The sequence below is a fragment of the Pinus tabuliformis genome, chromosome X (assembly GCF_031772625.1).
Source record: "Pinus tabuliformis cultivar Carrire ecotype Pingquan chromosome X, CPIR1, whole genome shotgun sequence".
In the NCBI taxonomy this organism is placed as follows: Eukaryota; Viridiplantae; Streptophyta; class Pinopsida; order Pinales; family Pinaceae; genus Pinus; species Pinus tabuliformis.
The window spans coordinates 1406043057-1406065940 of NC_142308.1; the positions used below are offsets into that span (position 1 = coordinate 1406043057).

General features: G+C 35.3%; 1 pseudogene; it reads right to left on the reverse strand.

The window, feature by feature from the left end:
• LOC149145288 (protein ILITYHIA pseudogene) overlaps positions 1-22264 on the reverse strand; it is a 37484-nt pseudogene extending 15220 nt beyond the window's left edge.
• Between the last annotated feature and the right edge of the window lie 620 nt (positions 22265-22884).

A 22884-nucleotide genomic window follows, 5' to 3' on the forward strand; every position in this document is an offset into this window, starting at 1 on the left:
AGATTGTATGTAACGTCTTGTCAAGTGGAAGTTCAAGTGTCGATGGTTGAATGTAATAGTCATAGAGTTTATGAAGAGTCATGAGGATAGATGAACGATCACAAAGGGGAATGTCAAGGGTCACCCCACCCTTTGCTATAAATAGTCCCTCATAACTCATTGTATGGGCTTTTGGTTAGCCAAGCTTCCGATAGGGGTATCTTAGAGAAAGCTTGGAGAGTATTGTAACGAGCCTTGGCTTCTCCGCTGTGCAGAGCTAGTATATCTCTTTGGGGGAGCAGGCAGCAGTGACTGTAATGTTCCACTATCAGAACTAGTGGTTGGTCATCGTTGTATTGTATGACTGGAACTTACACTTCTTAATATAACAGAGCTAGCATGTTTCATCCATATGTCATATTGTATTTCAACTATTTTGTTTACTTTAAATGATATATGTATATGTTTTCTTACGCATGCATGTGTAGCTATTTTCTGTATATGTATGTATGAATCTTACTAAAATGTGTTGTTGGTTTAACCATCAATTTGGATTGCTAGCTTACTTGCCTTACATTTTGTGATGCATCTTAGCTCATGTGTTCCCTTATTAACTCTGTGCTTTCATAGGTTACCAAGGGGCGCACTCACCTCACCCTCTATGTATTAGAACCGCTCATGCACCTTCCTTGACTTACTGCATATGTCACACCCTTGCTACCAACAGGGACATCTTACTTGCCTTTGTGCGAAACCACAGTCAAGGCGATATTGTACGACCCACTGCTAGGACTCCTACACCAAACAGTCTAGTTGGTACTTCTTACTTGGGAGATCCCCTGACATGTTGGCGGCTCCAACACCATCAACACGTACATATCTAGTACAAGAATTACATTTGGATGTCCCAGACCTCTATATAATTATATTAGTAGATTCAGAATATTTTATTTCTTTCATGTAATATGTTAATAGTAGAATAGAGATTCATGTGGGAATATGAAAGGTCATAGGGTAACTCAAGAGTTATAGGGGTAGACGAAAGATCATCCATTTTCTATAAATATATCCCCATGGTTGAATGTAAAGGACTTTTAGTTTTGGACTAAATTGAGATATATTGTTTGAGAGCTAGTGGACCTTTTGGTGAATGAAAGTGGTGATTTTACACTTTCACTTATGGATGTCATGGACTTTTCATGTGATGATGTTATGAGTATTTCAGCTTTTGATGCTCTTCGATCCTAGGTGTGTAATCTTTTCATGTGTTATCAATCATTATAGGATTTCTCTTGCAGTGATCGGATGGTACATGTTGAGCTTATTTATGCTTATGTTGGTGAATTACTTCATTTATTTGAGCATACATTATGTATTATATTATGTACCTTCACATGATTTCATGAGGTTGTTGATTATGAACTTATTTATGATCAATGAACTAATTTCTATTGAATACATGGGTTTTATTTGAGGTTTTTCTAACATTACTTCTCTTAGGATTCATGTCACTGCTACTTACTCATTGTTATATGGATAACATCCCACATGTTTCATTTCCATAAGTTACTCATTTAAATTTATTAAAGGTTTTATTTTGTTCTCTAACAATTGTTGTTTGTTTCGTCCAAAGCAAACTATAAGCCATACTATGGTTGTCAAACCTACATACCGCATGGGACTCCTAAACCAAACGGTGTAGAGTATAGTTGAGATTCTGCATCGAGGATATCCCCTTGTTGCTTGTGGAAAATTCCAACCCTTCAACACATACTTAATTTAAATTTGTGGCATTTTCTCAGACAATCAATACTCCCCTCTTTAGCAACAAAAAATTGAAAATTTGACATTAGATATACAAAACAATTGGGGTGATCTACTAATATTTTATCAATCAAGTTTTTTTTCTTTATGTAACCAAACACATCATCCTTTATCCCTTAGGTCAGTGTACAATAATATTTAGGGCTCAAGGTCATTCAACATCAAGGCTTGAAGTTATTACAACAATATACTCTATATGAGCTCAACAAGTCAGTTGTTGGAATTGTACCTTGGTGGGCAGGATACCAATCATTCCTCCCAACCACTCAAGATAAGCCTAATTAACCTTTTATAAATGGATTTATGGTTTCTAGCCAAATTAATAAGCACTGTGACCTTTTTCTTCTTAATATAACCTACAATCTTAAGCGTTTGTGGTGGTGACAAACCTACTAATGCAAAAATAGACATTTTACACATGTTCGAATTAATGTTGTGCATGGTTTTAGCCTCTATTTCCCACTCTTTTAAGTTGACAAGTTCTTCCTCATCCATTTGTGTATATGCCTCCATTTCCTCTTCATTGTTGTTTTGCAAGGTGAAAAATTTTGTTTCTTGATATTTATGCCCTTTTTTCACCATTTGTTGTTACAAACAAAGCATATTCCTTTTAGTATTCTTTCCTCCATTTCCTTCAATGATATTTAGATAAGTCAAGGTATGATTTCCATATGAACCCCTTAAATATCTATGTTTTATGCATATGCTACAATGTGTAGTGCTATTCTTGACTTATATGATTATTAAATTGCAAATCTTCCATAGTATTTTCAAGATGTTTTAATGAAAGTTCATATTTAATGTCTTCTTTTAATCCACCCATGTAAACTTCCAACAAATTTCATCACTTATGTTATCCTTCCTTGTGGGAAATATCTAACATCACGAATTATAATCTTCAATCACCTAAGTTCTTGATTGCTTTCGATTAATTGAAGTAATCTTATTCCCAAACTTTCTCATATTGTGCTTCTACACTTCTAATAAATAAACCCCAAGTAAAATGATAAGCATCACGCTTCCTTTTAACTAACCATTGATATCATTAATAGGGTTTTATCTCAAAGTATGTAGTTTCTATGTAAATCCTTTCATTATCATGCATAATATTATGTAATTCAAACTATTGCAGTATTTGGTTCACCCATGTAATTATGCATGTTCCATCAAACTTCGTAATTCAACCTTTGGAAGGTTTACAGCCTTTGGAGACCGTCCATAAATAACTCCATTATTGGAGTTAAATCCACTTTAAAAAATTCTTATTATTGTAAATTTGTTCAGCCTAAATACTACCATTATTTTCATGAGTCTTTTTAGTCACATTATTAATTTTAGGGATCCTCTCGTTAAACGCTTCCACAATCTCCTGTTTCATCTATTCCAACTTTCCATCCATGTTTTCTTCCAAATATTCTATGTTTTTTCCACATTTCATTTTATTTTTAATTGTGTATTTATCAAATTGACCTTATTCATTGACCTCTCATTCAATTTGTTAACTTGATTGTCCAATTTGGGTTATTGGTTTTGTAACTCTATATTCTCTTCATGAGTCACAAATGAGATTTTTGGTGGTTTAATTGGTGAACTAACTTCTACAAAAAAATTTAATCACATGAAAAAATAAGAATAACCCTCTTTTTCCTCTTTATCACAAATTTTAAATCACAAAAAATGGAACTTCCAATCAAAAGTTATGCTAATTGTAAGATATGTACCTTTCAAACCCTAGTTTGGAGAATGTTTGGACAATCAATATTTGTCCTGATGTATGTTTGAAATTTGAGCTCTCCCAAGTGAAATTTTATCCTATACTACTTTGATATGTCTTCTTAAACCTTTGAATATTTTACAATACAAAACTTTACTATTAAAAAAGAAAGGTTATAGGGAAAATTCCCTCAATGACTTGTTTGAGACTAATTTCAGTTTTAGTCAAAAACCCTAACTTCCACAAGATATAGCTCATAAATTATAATGATTCAAAATTGATTTTTTTTACACTATAATATGTCTAAATTTTAGTTCATAAAAAAATAGTCATAGTGACTTGAAAATTTGAGCATCTATACCTTGATATTTTTCCTAAATCTTCTCATAATTTCACTATTTTAAGCTTTCCAAAGGGGAGTTATAGTGGAAACGTGAAGATGTCTTGGTTGAAGGAGAAAAAACTCAAGATTATAGCTATAATATTAAATGTTATGAATTAGTGCCTCAAAAATGATAAAATGTCAATTAGTCCATTTAGGGGGGCGGGGGGGTGGGAGGGTAAAATTTTACAATGAATCTAATCAATAGGAGATAAAATTGCATGATTTAACCCACCTTTAGGCCGACCTAAATATGACTAATAAATTAACAGTGAATGATTATTAGGGTCTTAACATTATGGCTAGAATTCCCTTTGAAATATTTGGGATTTTTATGTTTATATAATATATGTTACGGGCAAGAAAGAACTCATTATGTCACACTGAACTTCCATAAAATAAATCTTGATCACAATAACTCCAATAACACCTTTATTGAGAAACTCATTCATTATATGGGATTTAATCATTTGAGTTAGCAGAGAATTGAGGCATGTAGGTTGTTATTTCCTCTACTTCATAGAGAATATTATGGTAGTGACATCTTCTTCATGCTCCAACGAGGGCTCAAATCTTTTAATTTCTTGTGGAGGGTCCTCATCAATCTCCCCATTATTTTCCAAGAATAATGATCTTGTTGAGGGAACTCATTCCATTTGACCAATTTTTGGTACACATAAAGTACAATCCTTTAGCTTAGCTTCCTTCCATTTCCTTTGATGTGATTCTAGTGAGGTATGGTGTCAAATTACTATTTAGAAAAAATATTGATCTTGGGCTCCCATTGTAGGTCCTATGAGAGACTTATGTAGAAATATACTCTTACCTTTAATAATACAAGGTAACATGATGGATTACATCTTATTAGTTGGACTATATATCCTAAGTCCATATTTGGTTACATATTTTAGGTTGCCAACATAAAGCTCCAAATTCTTCTCATCACTTCGACCCTGTAATATAATAGCCATTTTTTAGCATAAGGTATATTCCACTATTGAAATTGACTATCTTGACTATGAAAATTGACTAAAATAACCTATCTATCATGTATATCATATTGATCTAATAGGTCAAAAGAAAAGTTATCATAAGCATATAGTTATTGTGAAGGATTTCCTTTTACTATCCACTAATATGATTGGAATGAATCATGGGTCAAAATAAAGTGATGTTAAGGCCACCTTCTACTTTGACAAAAAATTATGCAAGAAGAAATATTGATCTAGTTGGTGTGAGGACCTAACTAAGTTTTCTAAATAATCCAAAATTATCATTTAATTTAATTACAATAAGCAAAAAATGACATGTTTATAGCTCTACATTTACTTGCTAAAACATTACAAGTAAAATTTGATCAACAACATATTAAACATGTAAAAAATTTAAATTTTTTTGCAGCAATTTACATAAATGGAAGAATGCATGTTCCAGTGGCTTGGTTAAGATGCCCCTGACTTTGTTGGGATGCTCTTCCTAGATACTCAATTGAATTTTCCTCGCATCCAACTAGGAATGATTTCCTAGCCCAGGGAACCTCCACAGGTTCCCTAGCACTTTGAGCCCAAGTCTAACCAGTTGTAGTGTGTCCAAGTTAAAACCAACACTCTCTAATGGATCCAAGTTTGAGTTCTCTAATTTTTCTCTCCATTCTCTCCCTTCCCTTTCTCCACTTTCTTCCTCCCCCCAAAATAAAATCCTCCCAATGCCAAAATAAAAAATAAGGATCTCCCCTCCTTCTCCTCTCATCCTCCTTCCCATTATGTCTCTTCCTCTCATACACCTCAACCACTTACCATTAATGCCATGGCTACCCCTCATCCTTTTAATTTAATGACCTTGACTTTCCTTACCATATCTTATCCAAAAGTAAATTTGAGAAGACACCTTGGGAATTGAATAATAACAAATAATAAAAGTCATATTGGTAAATTAAAATCATAGATTCACAAGTGTAGGTGTATACCAATATTACTTAATAATTATGTCAATATGTTCAGGTTAATTAAACACTAATGAAAATTAGCATGATATGATCAAGTAGGGCATTACATACACCTCTCCTTCAGAAAAATGCATCCCGAAGTTAGAGTGAAAAGGACACAAGGAGTTCGAAAGAAGTTTGACAATAAGGCATAACAAAATAGAGAGAGATATAGTAGTCAAATTAAGTAATTCAAGAAATGATACCACTTCCCATCAAGAGTCTCCAACTAACCTATAGCCTCCTATCCTCCCTAACCTACTTCTGCTCCCATCCTATCCATCCTCTACTGCAATATACTATGGCATCAACTATACCGATCTAACCATTGATAAAACCAATATGGCGAAAGCGTCAACTATATTGACCTAACTTCCCTAGCAGGAAACTGGCAATCATCATCATATGTCTAAGGGAGCGTTCCCATCATTTCCCTCCCACGATTCTAGGCTTGGAGGTTACACGGTGTGAAATTCCTCCACCCCTCCTCAAAACTATGGTCAACACCCTAATATGGACCACACTACGATGTTGGTTGGATACTTGTCATCGAATAATCCAGTCAGGTAGTCTTGTCACCTGCCATTTACACTTTATCCATGTCATAATAGTGCATATCAAGTAGATACAAAATGTAATAGAAAAATGTACATCATACCATTCCTCATTGGATGTCTCAACATTCCCCCATCAGAAGCATAGATATTGGTTATCATATAGTTCTTTCCAATCTGCAGGTTAGTTCTCATTTATGCATATAAATAACAACAAAATAGATAGGTAAGTGATATTAATCATCATGTTATTAAGTCTAGTATCCATGTTCCAATTTTGTACTTCATAAAAACATAATAAATCTCACATTAGATAAATCATAGCTTCGATAAGTCATTCATTAGATAAATCATATCCCCTTAAGACATACATCAAACAAAAGCAATTTTGATAAGTCACACACTAGTGAAATCATAACCAAATAAGTTGTACATCAAGCAAATCATACAACAAATAATTCATACATCAAATATTTTAATCAACAATACCTAATCCATCAAATGATTTCTATAATTAGTTTAATCTATCCAACAAAAATGCATCAATATTACATAACGTTCATAAATAAAACAACAGGAAACTACAAATAGAGCCTTAATATAGATAGCTATATAAGTCAAGATGGGCATCAAAGATGCCCAAAAAGTGAGGGGTTCATGACGTATAGTCTCTGCATCCTCCCAGGTAGCATATCCCGAGCTCTACTTGTCCCTCTAGACCTTAACCTGGTCCACCATGCGACATCTGAGCTGTCAAACCATACTGTCCAATATGCGTAATGGTTCGACCATATGGTTCCCACGTCCGAGACCTGCAATTCCCTCCAATCAAAATTGTGAGATTCATTAGAAACATAATGTCGTAGAATATATACATGAAAAACATCATGATTTTTATGCAAATGGGGTGGCATTAAAAGATGATAAGCATCTAGTTCAATCTTCTCCTTGATTCTAAAAGGTCTTATAAATCGAGGTGACAATTTCGTCCCTTTCCCAAACTGAATGGTGCTTTTGTTGGGTCAAATACGAATAAAAAATGGTCTCCTACTTCATAACTTTGATTAGGCCTATGTGCATCAACGTAACTCTTATGTCTACCTTGTGCTTCTTTTAACCTTTGTCGAACCTGCCTTACATATTCCACCATTTCTTGAACCAATTCCAACCCCACTATTACTCGATCCTCCAATTTTTCCAACTCAATGGCATCCTACATGGCCTCCCATATAGAGCTTGATAAGGAGCCATCCTAATTGAACTGTGGTAGTTGTTATTATAGGAAAGCTCTACCAATGGTAAGTACCTTTCCTATTGAGTCTAATTATCCATGACATACCTTCTAAGCATGTCTTCCATAACCTGATTTACTCTTTCAGTTTGACCATTTGTTTTTGGATGATATGCAGTGCTCAGGTTCAACTGAGTCCCCAACAGTGACTGAAAACTTGTCCAAAACCTAGACGTAAAGTGAAAATCTCTGTTAGAAATTATATTTGTGGGTAACCCATGTAGCCGAATAACTTTCTTACAAAAACTTGTGCCACATCAGTAACATCGTAAGTGTCTCTCATTGGTATGAAATGGGCACTTTTGGTCAATTTATCAACTACAACCAATATAACATTGTGTCTTTGTGAGTGAGAGGCAAACCCACAACAAAATCCATAGAAATGACCTCCCATTTAGACATAGGGATGTCATGCGGTTGTAGGAGTCATGTTGGATGGTGATGATCAACCTTCACTCATTGACATTAAAGACATTTGGTAATAAACTGGACTATGTCGTGCTTCATGCATGCCCAAAAGAAGATTTTCTTCATATCTACATACATCTTCTTCACTTTAGGATGTGTACAATAGAGTGCTCTATGTGAATCTTCGAGGATAGTTCTTCTTATACCCCCTTCCTTAGGGATGTACATCTCCTTTGAAATCTCAATAGTCCATCTATTTCAAGGGCATAACCCTCAAAATTTTGTTTTATTTGCTTCCCACTTTAGAGTGCTGATATATCCTTCAGATAACAACTATTTTCAAAGAGTTTTTTCCAACACACGTTCCCTCAAATTAACCCTCAAGGGTACTAGGGAGAATATTTGTGGCCTCCTACTTAGTGCATCAATCACCACATTCTCCTTTCCCTTAATGTATGAGATCCCAAAACAGTACTCACTCATGAATTCTCTCCACCACCTCTTTCTAGCATTCAAATCCCTCTGAGTGAAGAGGTGCTTCAAGCTCTGATGATCGGTTCTTAACCCAAAGCGTCTCTCGATGAGCTAATGTCTCAACAATTTCAAAGCTAGCACCACTCCTGCTAACTCTATGTCAAGGGTAGCATACAACTCTTCATGTTTCCTCAACTTTATGGATGCGTAAGTTATTACTCCATCTTCTTGCATCAATATTGCTCCCAATCCTTGCTTTTAAGCATATGTGCAGACAAAGAAGTCCTTTTCCATGTCAGGCACTTGAAGGATCGTTGCACTAGTTAGTAACCTCCTTAATTCAATGAATGCAATGTCACATTCATATGTCCATTCATACCTAAACCCTTTTCGTTTTAATGTGGTGATGAGTTTTGGAATCTTTGAAAACCCTTCCACAAATTTGCGATAATAACCTGCTAGCCTCATGAAGCTACACACCTCATGAGAATTCTGGGTACTGGTCAATCCATTATGGCCTTTATCTTTTTCGGGTCAACTAAAATCCCTTCTTTTGAAATGATGTGCCCAAGATAATGAATTTTCTTATGAAAGAAGGAACATTTTGACAATTTTCCATACAACTGATTTTCCCTTAAGCATGTCAATACAAACCTTAGGTCCTCTTCATGCTCCTTTTCATTCTTCGAATACACGAGAATATCATCTAGAAATACTTTCACAAATTGTTCCAAATACTTCTTGAACACACCATTCATAAGAATCATTAATGCTGCTAGTGCATTGGTCAAACCAAATGGTACAACTACAAACTCATAGTGCCTAATCCAAGTCCTAAATGTAGTTTTGGGATGTCACCTTCCTTAATCCTTAATTGGTGGTATCTAGATCGTAGATTGATCTTTGAGAAAACCGTTGCTCCCTTCATTTGGTCAAATAGGTCATTATTCTAGATATCGGGTACCTATTCTTTATTGTGGCTTGATTCAAGTCCCTATAATCTATGCATATCCTTAAGGAACCATCCTTCTTCTTGACGAAAATCACTAGTGCACCCCAAGGTGAAATACTAGGTCTAATAAATCCCAAGTCTAAAAGCTCTTTTAACTGCGTCTGCTACTCACAAAGTTCTAGAGCTGTCATCCTATAGGGTGTCTTGGAGATTGGTTCTGCACTAGCTTTTAGGTCGATTTTGAAATCAATCTCCCTCACAGGTATTAACCCAGGTGATTCCTTAGGGAAAACATCCCCGAATTCTGACAAAACTGGGTGTTGATCTAGGGAGAGTCATTTCTGGCCACTTATAGCCTCAACAGGATATAGTTTACAACCTTGACGGAGACAATTTTTCAAATTCATCGCTGAGATGAATCGTAGGGACACTCCTCTCTTGACACCACAAATCTCAATTCACCTACCTTCATCATCTAAAAAAATCACCTTCTTTTTGAAACAGTCTACCAAAGATCATTCAACTTATAGCCAATCCATTTTGATGATTACATTGTACGTCCCTAGTGTTGTGATGTATGCCTTCAACTTAGTTGTACACACCCCGAGGTTCACCTGACATTGGTAAACAATAGGTATTATTGCTTGTTTTATCCCAGAAGCCATTTCAACTTTTTTAAATTAATCATCCTCATAGGATGCCAACCCACATTTTTCTAATGAAAATGGTGAAATGACACTATATGTAGCACCAAAATCAAATGAAATTTTAACTTTTACAATGTTTATCATACCTGAGGTTTCTACCACAACATATTGTTGTTCAACTTGTTCGTTATCAATTGTTGCATAGATTCTATGGTAGTTGGTTGCTTCCCCCATTGGTTCTTTTACTTCTCTACGGTTGTTACCAGTTTGTAACTCAAGATAGTCATGCTAGTAATGAGGTCCCCCACATCCCTAACAAGTGATGCGAGGTAGACTCTGAACAAAATGTTGTGGAATTCTTTGGAAAGAGCTCCTTCCCCTGGTACTCTTACCCCTACTTGTGGTTCCTCATGTATGACCTCGATTTGCACGAGTCCTCAAAGCTACAAGTGAAGCTACACTCACAACCAATGAAATCCCTAGTGTCGGTGCTCTGGGCAAAACCATGTTTCCATATGGCGGTGGCCTCAAACTTCCTCCTTTGGAGAAGATACGAGGGGCCTTCCCTGTAAACCTTGGATTTTGTGGAAAAAGGGTTTTATTTCCACATTTTAAGTCTAAGTGCTCTTCAACATAACGAGCATGTTCAACAGCTTCTGCAACTGACGATAGTTTCCACATCCGCACTATTTCCCTAATCTTAGGGTTTAATCCATAAATGAAACGATCTACTTGGCACTGATCAATATCCATGTAGGAGACATACTTGACCAATTCCATGAATCTAATCTCATATTCCTCTACCATGCAATTTCTTTGTACCAAAGCATGTAAGGCTCCTACATGTTGTTCTAGATAATATGCTGGTAGGTACTATTTTCTAAATCTGTCCTCAAATAACTCCCAGGTAACTGAGTCAGGAGTGAGGTGTAGTTGACGCTCTAAGTTACCCCACTAGTTCAGGGCACTATCTCTAAGTTGGAATATCATTATTTTAGCTTTTGAATTGGAAGTATAATCTCTTAGTGCAAAGCACCTTCTCATTCCCTCTAACCAAGTTTCTGCTCGTTCGTTGGCACAACATCCAACAAACTCTAGGAGATTAATCTTTTAGAGCTCCCTAGTAATGTCCTCGATTGGAGGTCCTCTATCAAAGTCTCTTGATCCCTCTAGATTTCCCAAACCTAATGGAGGGTGCACCACTTCCACCTCAGTTGTATGGCACCCTCTTAAAGTCTCATTAATTGATTCCAAGGAGCACAAGATGAGAACCAACTCCGACAATGGTGTTGAGTTCCAAAACTGCCTCTTTTTCAAGCAATTTCTTCATCCTTCTTCCTTTGCTTTCCCATGCCAATGCATCATAAGCCATCAAAAGCCATTGCATGTTGCTTCCAGGAGTACATTTTAGTGATTTTCAAAGTATATTATTATGTGTGTTATTTGGAAAGGGTTTTGTTTTTCAGCTACGGAACGTAACTACATTCCGCAGCTAACCAGCCATTTCGCAGCCATCTCCATACTTTTGCAGGTTACAGGTGTCGATAGAAGAAATGAGCCACATGGGTAGATGGGAAAATGTCAGTACATGGATGGTGTCCTATCCATTTGATCAAATTCGAGGAGAAAGACCCCGGTCAAAGGGGAGTCAATGGAGAAGTCCTACAACAACTAGAACTCTGTTTTTGCACGTAAATGAATCTGAGGCATGTTCCTAAAGCTGAGGATGTCGTTTGCCACTTGCATAACCAAATCCAACAGCCACTATTCAGAGATTTACTATTCGAGCCAACCGAAGACTAAATTCCTAGATGCACTACCTGTTCACGTGTCTACTGTAGAAGACTTTTCTCTTAAAAACAGTTGTGAATTTTTCATATAAATCTCAACGTTTGGAACGCAGAACTAGTTAATGTTTTTGATGATGAAGTAGTGTAATTTCCATTTGTAAGCACGAGACATTCAGTACTCTGTTTTCAATATAAAAACTCTGTTTTTTTTCCATATGGATACCTGAGCGTGTGAAGTGATTTTGCGTTGCTAGTCCTAGGTCGTGCAGAGGGCCCCTGCTTGGTCGAGGTTACTTTTCATTTCTATACATTTCCATTTGTTATTTTCTTTCGTTCAACTGTACATTTATTGTGTTTTTATTTATGCCCATAATCATTTCTAACACTGTGTTCATTGCAACTTTTGTCACTTGTTTCTACTAACTCAGATAGGTGCATTCTAGTTTAGAAGTAGTTCTTTAGTTTCTCTTATGCTCTAGTTTCTTAACTGTAGTTTTTAAATTGTGTCAAGTAGCATCATTTCTTCTGCTGTTCCTTAGGTTTTTTTTTTTTTAAGTTGTTTCATGCCTTTGCTTATTAGGATAGTCACTCATTACATAAATGTATGTTTCCACAGCCTTTCATTGATGGTTTATAATCAAACTAAATGGTGAAATATGGGATTTATGAATGAGATTTCTTGTTGTTCAGTACCTTTTCCTTCTTAGTGTAGTCACTCATGTTATAAGCAAATATTTCCAGAGCCTTTCATTGATGATTGATCTTCAAACTAAATGGCGAAGTGTTGTGTTTATAAATGAGATTACTTGTTGATTCATTAGTTTAGAGTTAGATAGCTTGATGCCATTTTTTGGTCAATTTAAGCAACTCATGATTTAAAGAGATATTTCCAAAAGCCCTTTGTTTATGGTTGAACCTAAAGCTAAGTGGTGAAATTCCTTACTAATGACTGAGTTTTTCCTTGCACTTTTAATGTTTACTTCTTTTAGAATGGTGAAGAATGGAATCTCTCAAATGTTGCTATCATAAGGAGTTAATTTCTCCCTAAATTATATAGCAGAGTGGTAACAGTGCTTCATCTAGTTTTGCTTTCACAAATAGTAGAGTTGCAGTTTCAGTTTTGTTTCTTTCCTTTATTTTAATTGCAGTAGTTCATTAGACTTTAATTTTTCAAGTAGAATACACAACAGAAGTAGTTTTGTTTTCAGTATTTCATTCTTATTTTGTTGTAGACCGCTGCAATTCCATTTTCTCATTCAAGTTTTGGTTTTGTAGAAAGCAGTTTTAAGAGTCTTTTAAGCTCATATTTTGGAAACCATTACAATAGCAGGAAGATAAGCTTTGTCTTCACTTTCTTGTTTTGAAAACTCCACTTCCAAACTTGGCCTAAAAAGCACTTTTAGACTCTCACTTCATTCTTCTAAGTTTTTATCAGCAGTAGATTAAGATATCAATTACGTTGCAGAACTTTAGGAGTCAAAAGAACAAAACCCCAAAACAACATAAAATTGAAAATAGTGAGGTAAGAAAGGGTTATTTAGCACATATAGTGCACTACACTTCATTAGTTTACGACACCCGGATTGATAATTTATGTAGCAATTTAGGACACTAAATTGACTAAACATTTTGGCACCATTGCTAGGGAAGTGTAACTAGGTAGCCTATCTCTTACAATTAAAAATAAATAAATAAAATTAAAAAATTCTCGAGTATGCTCTCCTCTTGCACTTTGTGTGATCCTAAGGATTAGAAAATAATTGTTATTCCAATTTAAAAAAATCATCAGAAACAACCAAAAAAAACAATGACATGCATAGAGAATGAGATTCTAGGGGTAGATTTATAGCTAGGGGCAGAAGTTTGATTTTCACAACACCAACTACTCCGCCAAGAGTTGGAAAGGACACACCTCCATCCCAGATGCATACTCCTAGCCATAGGATTCCTAGAATTCAAGGGGCAACAACTCAGTTAGAAGATTCTCCCACTTCATCTACTAAACCAAACTTAGGAGAGGAACCCTTTTTCACCTCTACAGGGGAGACTATTGTAGTTGAAGAAGTAGGAATACCTAGAGAAGAAGAAGAAGTAGAAACTCTCCCTCATCAACCATTAATAGAAGAACCGGAAGATTCTGAGGAAACTATCATGGCAAAAGAAGTGCAAGATGGATAATTTTCACTATTTGGAGGAGGGGGTAGAGGTAGAGGAAACAATGGAGGAGGTAGAGGAAACACTGGAGGAGGTAGAGGTAATAATGGAGAGGCAGAGGAAATAGGGAAGGAGATAACTCATTTGGATTCCCTATAGTAGATGAGGAAACACATACAACAATGAAAAACATTTCACCATCTGTCCTCCCAAACTTTTATGGGTTGAGAAGTGAGGATCCTGAAACATTTCTGTTTGAGTTTGAAGTCTTATGCCGAACTTATGACTATTTAGAAGACTCTCAAAAACTCAAATTGTTCCCTTCAACACTGAAAGGGGCTGCCTTGAAATGGTTTATGGGGTTAGTCACTCAATCCATTAGAACTTGGAATGATATGAAACAGGCATTTTTGGATAGATACTTGGATTACTGTATGCCTACCAATCATAAGGATGAAGTATTCAAAATGATGCAAAAGGAAGATGAAAACTTAGAGGATTTTCTTGAGAGGTTTAACTACAATTTGAAAAGAGAAAAAAGGAACAATTTAGATGAAGAGACCTTGAAAACTCTTTTGTTTAAGGCCATTAAAGATGAATGAATAGATATCCTTAACATGATGGGGAAGGGAGACATCTCTCAACTTCCATTGAATGATATAGCAGAACAATGTGTCCATCTCTCAAGAGGGAAATCCAAAACTGGGAAAGGACCAAGAGATCCTTCTCTTATTAGAGCAAACAAATCTACAACTGGAACTGTAAGTAGGGCAGAAATTGGCAATATGCTTGATGAGTTCAAAACTGATATTTTAGGGAACCTTAGTGAGTAGCTAGACACCGTCAAAATTCAAAACAAGTAGAAAACAGAAGCTGATGCTTTATCCATCTTCTGTCCAAAATGCAGAAAGAAACATGCTCGAAGGGAATGCCCTTTAGATGCAAAAATTGTAGAAACCTGCATGATTTTTTCAGAAAGTCATGAGACTAAGGGTTGTCCTTCAATCCTAGGTCTTATGTAATATCCCTCCCCTTAACAATAAATAATAAAAATAATAATAATACAAAAATAATAATTAATAATAGAAATAATAAATAAATCACTTAATAATAAATAATAAAAATAATAAATCATAAATGTTAAATAATAAATGATGTTAAAAATATATGCAAAGAAAATAAATAAAAATAGTAATAACCATACTAAAGCTCTAGATAAGAATAAATAGAAATAAAACAAGAAAACTATCAAAAAGAAGGAAATAAAACAGGAAAAGCTAAAAATCAAAAGAAAAGTAAAGAAATAAAACAAGAAAGCTAAAATCAAAAGAAAGTTGCATGTAGACACATGGAGTGTGTGCATGTGGTTCCCCTTCCAATGTTGTTCTATTTAATAGATGGTGAGGAAGATGAGAGACATTCTTGCATTCCATCATTCCAAGATTCTATCTTTCATTCTCTTGGGATAATGGTGTTCTAAGACTTATGGGTCATTGGCAGTAGTACGTTGATTGACGGCTCGGGGGTGGCCAGTTGTAGCAAGATTTTGCGCAATTGAGCCTACGGTTGGGTGGAGAGTCGTTCCCAAAACCTTGTTGCGGTAAGCCTACTTCTACCATGGGGAAGCACATGTAAGTACTATTCATAGTGCGAATTTAGTTAATTAATTACATGTTTATTTAGCTAGGTAAGTGCCACTCTGATTTAAATTTAATAAGTCAATTAGATATTTATTTTTAGATTGTTACATATGGTATCAGAGCAGGTTCAAACACTTTGGGGTATGGGAATTTTAATAATAAATAATAAAAATAATAAATAATTCAACTTAACTTCGGGACGAAGTTCCTTAAAGTGGGAGAGTATGTAATATCCCTCCCCTTAATAATAAATAATAATAAATAATAAATAATACAAAAATAATAATTAATAATAGAAATAATAAATAAATCACTTAATAATAAATCATAAATGTTAAATAATAAATGATATTAAAAAAATATACAAAGAAAATAAATAAAAATAGTAATAACCATACTAAAGCTCTAAATAAGAATAAATAGAAATAAAACAAGAAAACTATCAAAAAGAAGGAAATAAAACAGGAAAAGCTAAAAATCAAAAGAAAAGTAAAGAAATAAAACAAGAAAGCTAAAATCAAAAGAAAGTTGCATGTAGACACATGGAGTGTGTGCATGTGGTTCCCCTTCCAATGTTGTTCTATTTAATAGATGGTGAGGAAGATGAGAGGCATTCTTGCATTCCATCATTCCGAGATTCTATCTTTCATTCTCTTGGGAGAATGGTGTTCTAAGACTTAGGGGTCACTGGCAGTAGTACGTTGATTGACGGCTCGGGGGTGGCCAGTTGTAGCAAGATTTTGCGCAATTGAGCCTACGGTTGGGTGGAGAGTCGTCCCCAAAACCTTGTTGCGGTAAGCCTACTTCTACCACAGGGAAGCACAGGTAAGCACTATTCATAGTGTGAATTTAGTTAATTAATTACATGTTTATTTAGCTAGGTAAGTGCCACTCTGATTTAAATTTAATAACTTAATTAGATATTTATTTTTAGATTGTTACATCTTAAGGCTGTCTTTCAAGAGGAAGTAGTCCCAAATTATGTAGAACCTCTTTGTTTTGTTGCAAGGAGACCTTGGCAAGGGTAGCAAAATCAAGGATTTAACAATCCAATGAATTTTCAACCCCCACCAAACTAGAATTCTTTGCAGCAACCTTGGCCTCGACCTCAAAATCAGTATCAATCTCAACCATGGACACAAGGGGTACAAAATACTTATGGGAGATTTGCTCAATATTATCAATATCCTCCATCTTATCAGAGCTATCCTCCCCCACAAAATCAACAGCAAAATCAACAATCACAACTTCCAAATCAAAGCCCTCACTTTTCATTGCCATTTCCACAACAACCTCCACAACAAAGTGAAAATCCTCAAATCTTACTTCCATTTCAACAAAAGCCAAATAAACTACTAGCCCAACCATTTCCAAACCCCAATAATGAAAGCCCTCAGAATTCTTACATGGTAGAAGGACAACAATTTCCTACTTACATGATTGTTCCTCTAGATCTTAATGATGTTCAACTGAGATATGGTAGAAATTTAGAAAAGGAAAAACCTTCTATAGATATTCAAGAGCAAGATGCTTCTGAGGAGGACTCTCTGAAAGTCAATAAAAGTTTTGAGGGAACATCCCTTCAAAACCAAAACATTCAAAAATAAAAACAAAAAGAGTCAATAAACACAACTCCTATAATTGAGCAACCTGCATCTACTTCTACACCTCCTTTTCCTGAGAGATTACAAATTGATAGAGGAGTGGAAAAATAGATCTTGTTGCCCAATTATGATTTCCTAGATGAATTAAAGAATGTCTGTATCAAGATTCCCTTGTTACAAGCCATTAGAGAAATTCCTATTCTAGCAAAAACAATAAAGGAGTTGAGCATCAAAAGACCAGGAAGAAAACCAAGAGACACAAAAATAATTCACCTGGTAGGAAAAATAGCAGATATCATGATGGGAAAGATTACCATGCAGAAATATGTGGATCTAGGAAGCCCAATTGTCAAGACACACATAAATGGGATTGAAATTCCAAATACACTGATTGACTTAGGGGTAGCTATAAACATTATGAGTAGACAGACTATGGAACAACTTAAACTTCCTAATCTTCTTTATACACCTACCTTACTGCAACTTGTAGATAGATCAGTAATCAAACCAGATGGTGTTTTAGAAGACATTTCAGTCTCCTTAGATTCTTGGGAATATCCTGTTGATTTTATGATTTTAACTCCCAAGAATAATCTAGGAGGACACCCACTTATCTTAGGAAGACCTTGGCTGGCCACAGCTGATGCTTTTATTAGTTGTAGATCTGGTGACATGTACATTTCTGATGATATTTCAACAAAGAAATTCACTTTGTATCCTCCAGCAAAAGCAATCACAGAAATAGATGACAGGGAATGGACCGATGATGAAGATGTTATACAACCTATCTTTACTATATCAGAAATTAGTGAAGATAATCAAATTTTGAACACATTAGAAAATTTTGAAACATCTTCAGAATATGATCATGCACAATTTTAGGTAAATTCTAATGTTGAATACTTGTCATCTAGGCAGATGTCTCTTTATTCTATGGAAGATTTTGGTAGCTCTGAAATTGAATTTTTTCCAGGTAGAACATTGAATATAAACAAAAACTTGGAGAAATTACAACAAGAAGAGCTAACCAAAATCTTACAAAAACATTCTGCTGCATTTGCATGGGAATATACTGATATGAAAGGTATTGACCCTAAGACTTGTATCCATCATATCTATATTGAGGAAAACAGTAAACCAATCAGACAACCTCAGAGAATAATGAATCCAAATCTTAGGGAGATTGTGAAAGAAAAGCTCCAAAAGCTACTCAATGTAAACTTCATTTACCCAATATCAGATAGCCAATGGGTTTCTCCTTTGGTAATTGTGCCTAAAAAGAATGGTAAATGGAGGGTGTGCATTGATTACAAAGAATTGAATAAAGCAACCTTGAAGGATCACTTTCCTTTGCCCTTTATAGATCAGGTATTAGATACATTAGCAGGTAAAAAGTACTTTTCATTTTTGGATGGTTTTAGTGGTTATAATCAAATTCAAGTAGCACCTGAAGATCAGGATAAGACCACATTTACTTGTCCATGGGGAACTTTTGCCTACCGAGTGCTTCCTTTTGGATTATGTAATGCACCCGCAACATTCCAAAGAGTAGTACTAGGAATTTTTTCTGATCTAATACATGATTGTGTAGAGGTATATATGGATGATTTTACAGTCTATGGTAACACATTTGAAGAAGCCTTGGAAAATTTGGAAAAAGTCCTTAAAAGATGTAAAGAAATAAACCTTTCACTAAGCCATGAAAAATGCTTTATGATGTTTACAGAATGTATTTTTTTAGGAAATCACATTTCAGGAGATGGAATTAAAGTAGACAGATCTAAAGTTGAAGTCATCTCTAAGTTACCAATTCCAAATTGCCAAAAATATGTTAGGAGTTTTATAGTATTTACAAGATATTACAGAAGGTTCATAGAAAAATTTACCAAAGTAGCATCTCCACTCTTCAAATTGCTTACAAAAGATTGTGAATTCAAGTGGAATCCTGATTGCCAACTAGCATTTGAAACCTTGAAAACAAAAATATCTGAAGCACCTATCTTAAGAGGACCAAATTGGAAACTTCCTTTCCATATTTCTACAGATGCTTCAGATACAGCTCTAGGAGCTGTACTAGGACAAAAAGATTTGATTCCTTATGCCATTTACTATACAAGTAAGAATTTGACTCCCACTGAGTTGAATTATACTGTGACTAAAAAAGAGTTCTTAGCTGTTGTTCATGCAATTAACAAGTTTAGACATTATATAACAGGCTATGAAACTTTTGTTCATATAGATCACTCTGCAATTAGATATTTGATGAATAAACCTATTACTAATGGAAAATTTACAATATGGCTTTTAGTTTTGCAAGAATTCAATATTACTATGCCAGATAGACATGGGAAACAGAACATAGTTGCTAATTTCTTGTCCATGATTCAAAATATCAAAGAAGACTCTCCGGTTGAGGATAAGTTCCCTGATGAATATCTATTTGCAGTAACTACTCAAACTCCTTGGTTTGCAGATGTTGCTAACTATTTGGTTACATGGAAGTTACCTTCACATTTATTTCCTAGAGAGAAAAGAAATATTATTCAAAATAGTTCAAGATATTCATGGATCTCTAACGAATTGTGAAAACAGGGCCAGATCTTATGATCAGAAGGTGTGTTAAGGAAGATGAAATGCCTGATATTCTCAAAGCATGTCATGATGAGCCGTGTGGTGGACACTTTGTTGACAAGAGGATAGCCTATAAAATCCTTTCTTTATGATATTATTGGCCATCCATCTTCAGAGATGCAAAAGAATATGTCAAAAGGTGCGACAGCTGCCAAAGGGTAGGGAAACCTGCTCCCTCAAATGAGATGCCATTACAACCTCAGGTACTTATCGAACCGTTTGAAAAATGGGCATTGGACTTTATTGGACCAAATAATCCTCCATCTAAGCAGAAAAGGTATATATTGGTATGTATTGACTATGTCACCAAATGGGTAGAAGCCAGAGCATTACTTTTTGCTAATGAAAAGACAATAGTTAGTTTTCTTTGAGGATATTTTTACTCGCTTTGGTGTTCCAATAGAAATTGTGACAGATCAGGGATCTCAATTCACATCCAAAAAGGTGGAGAGGCTTATGGAAGAGTACAAGATCAAGCGTAGGAAATCCACTCCCTATCATCCACAAGCAAATGGTCAAGTGGAGTCTACAAATAAAGTGATTGAAGGAATCCTCACCAAGACTGTGCATCTACATAGAAGAGATTAGGCAGAAAAGCTTCCTGAAGCCTTGTGGGCCTATAGAACTACATGGAGAAACACAACAGGACATACACCTTATGAACTTGTTTATGGAAAGCGAGTCCTGTTCCCATTGAGTTCCAAGTTAAAACTTTCAAGATGGCAGTTAAGTTGGGGATGGATCTATTAGAAGCTCAAAAGCATAGACTGGAGCAGTTGAATGAACTTGATGAAATCAGATAAGAAGCAGTTCAAAGGACTAGTCTAGTTCAGCAACAAAGAGCTAAGTGGCATGACAAGTACATCAAGGACAAAAGGTTTCAAGAGGGAGATTGGGCATTTCTATTTGATTCAAAGTTCAAGGATTTTCAAGGTAAATTTCAAACTCATTGGCTTGGGCCATATGAGATTGAAAAAGTTTTCAGTAATGGAGTAGTAAGAATCAGAACCATAGATGAGAATCAAACTCCTCTCCTTGTGAATGGTCATAGGTTGAAGATTTATCAAAAGCCAATCTCAAAGGAGGAGTTTATCAAGATCTTTCAAAATAATTCTGAAATGAAGTTGGTGAAGAAGAATCATTCTTCTCCACCAACTTAGTCTTTGTTCTTTTCATCAATTTAAAAAAAAATGTATAAGCTTGAAAACCAATCACTGATTGGCATCCTTATACAGAAAATATAGGGTGAAAATCAGAAGACTCTGACACCCTATATTTTCCAAAAAAAAAAAAAGAGGAAGGTCCTTCATTTTATTCATGGTTTATTTCATTCCATTCCATTTTATTTCTGCAAATTTCACTCCATTTCACCACCACATTCCATCAATAAATTTTTCTTCAGTATTTCTTCATATCCACTTTTCATTTCCATTCTGCCATGTTTCATCCATACAGTCATTTTCTATTTTCATTCATTCATCAAGTCATATTTCATTCACTGTGTTACATTCCACAGTTGTTCTCCAATTCCGCAGTTGATCTGATTCCACAGCTATTCTAGTTCCGCAGCTAATCCTGTTCTGTAGCCAATCTGACTCTGCAGTAATAGTTTGATCATTAGCCAAAAAAATAAAAATAAAAAGCCAGATGCAGGTATTGAAGGGGAAATCAACTTCTAAAGACACATCAGCACCTAAGCACCTACAAAAGCAAACAATCAAAGGTTAGCAAATGGAAAGGTATGGTTCTAAAGGTGAGAATAAAACCTATTTAAAATAGCATTATAAAACCATAATTTGTATAATTTGAATAATCACTACTCCTTGACATATCATAATGCGATTTGATTATTGTCATAACTCCACCATGCCTTCCAACTTAATGCTTAATGGTCTCATGATTTGCCTCCAACTTTAACTCATACTTCACTGTACTTTCCTACTCCACTTGTTTAAATGGCTAATTATGTGAACTAACTCAGTTGAATACGGATCTTTCACACTCATAGTTTCCCATTTTTCTTTACTCCCGCAGCCTTCTTATGAACGCAAGCACTCAGACTATTCGTTCAGTTCTCGGTTCTGTGTATGAGTAACACTCTGCCTCCACACAGTCTACGTGTGCACCAGTCCTTACATCCTCCACACTGTTCCCATGCATACAGTCTTCCTGCTTCGTATACCCTCCATACTTCATTCTCATATCCATCATATTTTCTTTCCAGTTCCATATCCATCGATTTTTTCTACAGTTATCTGGTATTCCATTTCCATCCCTATAACTGCTTTGTTCCCATATAACCACCGTTTACAGAGTTTCTACACAGTGAAGAAAAGCAGAATGGGTCTCATTGTAAGAACAGAGCCCATAGGAGTCAAGTTTATGGAGGGATACCCTCAGTTGAAGAAGACATTGAAGAAGGTTGGTTGGCTGAAGTTTATCAAGAAATTCAATGGCCATCACAAAGAAGTCACCAAAACATTTGCAAGATCTTTTGATGGGGTAGAAGTGGAGATTGGTGATATAAGATTCTCAGTGATTGAATCTTCCATTGCAGCTACAACCGAACTTCCAAAAGATGGAGAGAGGTGGTTCAAAAATAAGGAATTCAATGATGAGGCTTGGAAAGTTATTCTCCGAAACCCAGGTATGGATATCTCAATTTTCAAAAGAGGAATTCCCATCTCTACATTAAAGGATAAATGGAGTAGTTTGCTCTTGATTATTTAGAAATTTATCACATGTGAGGGTAGATATGGTTCAATGTACATGTATCACATAAGGTTGTTGATGAACTTTTTGGAAAACAAAACCATCAATCTCCCTTACTTTCTGTTGAATAGCTTAAGGAAGATG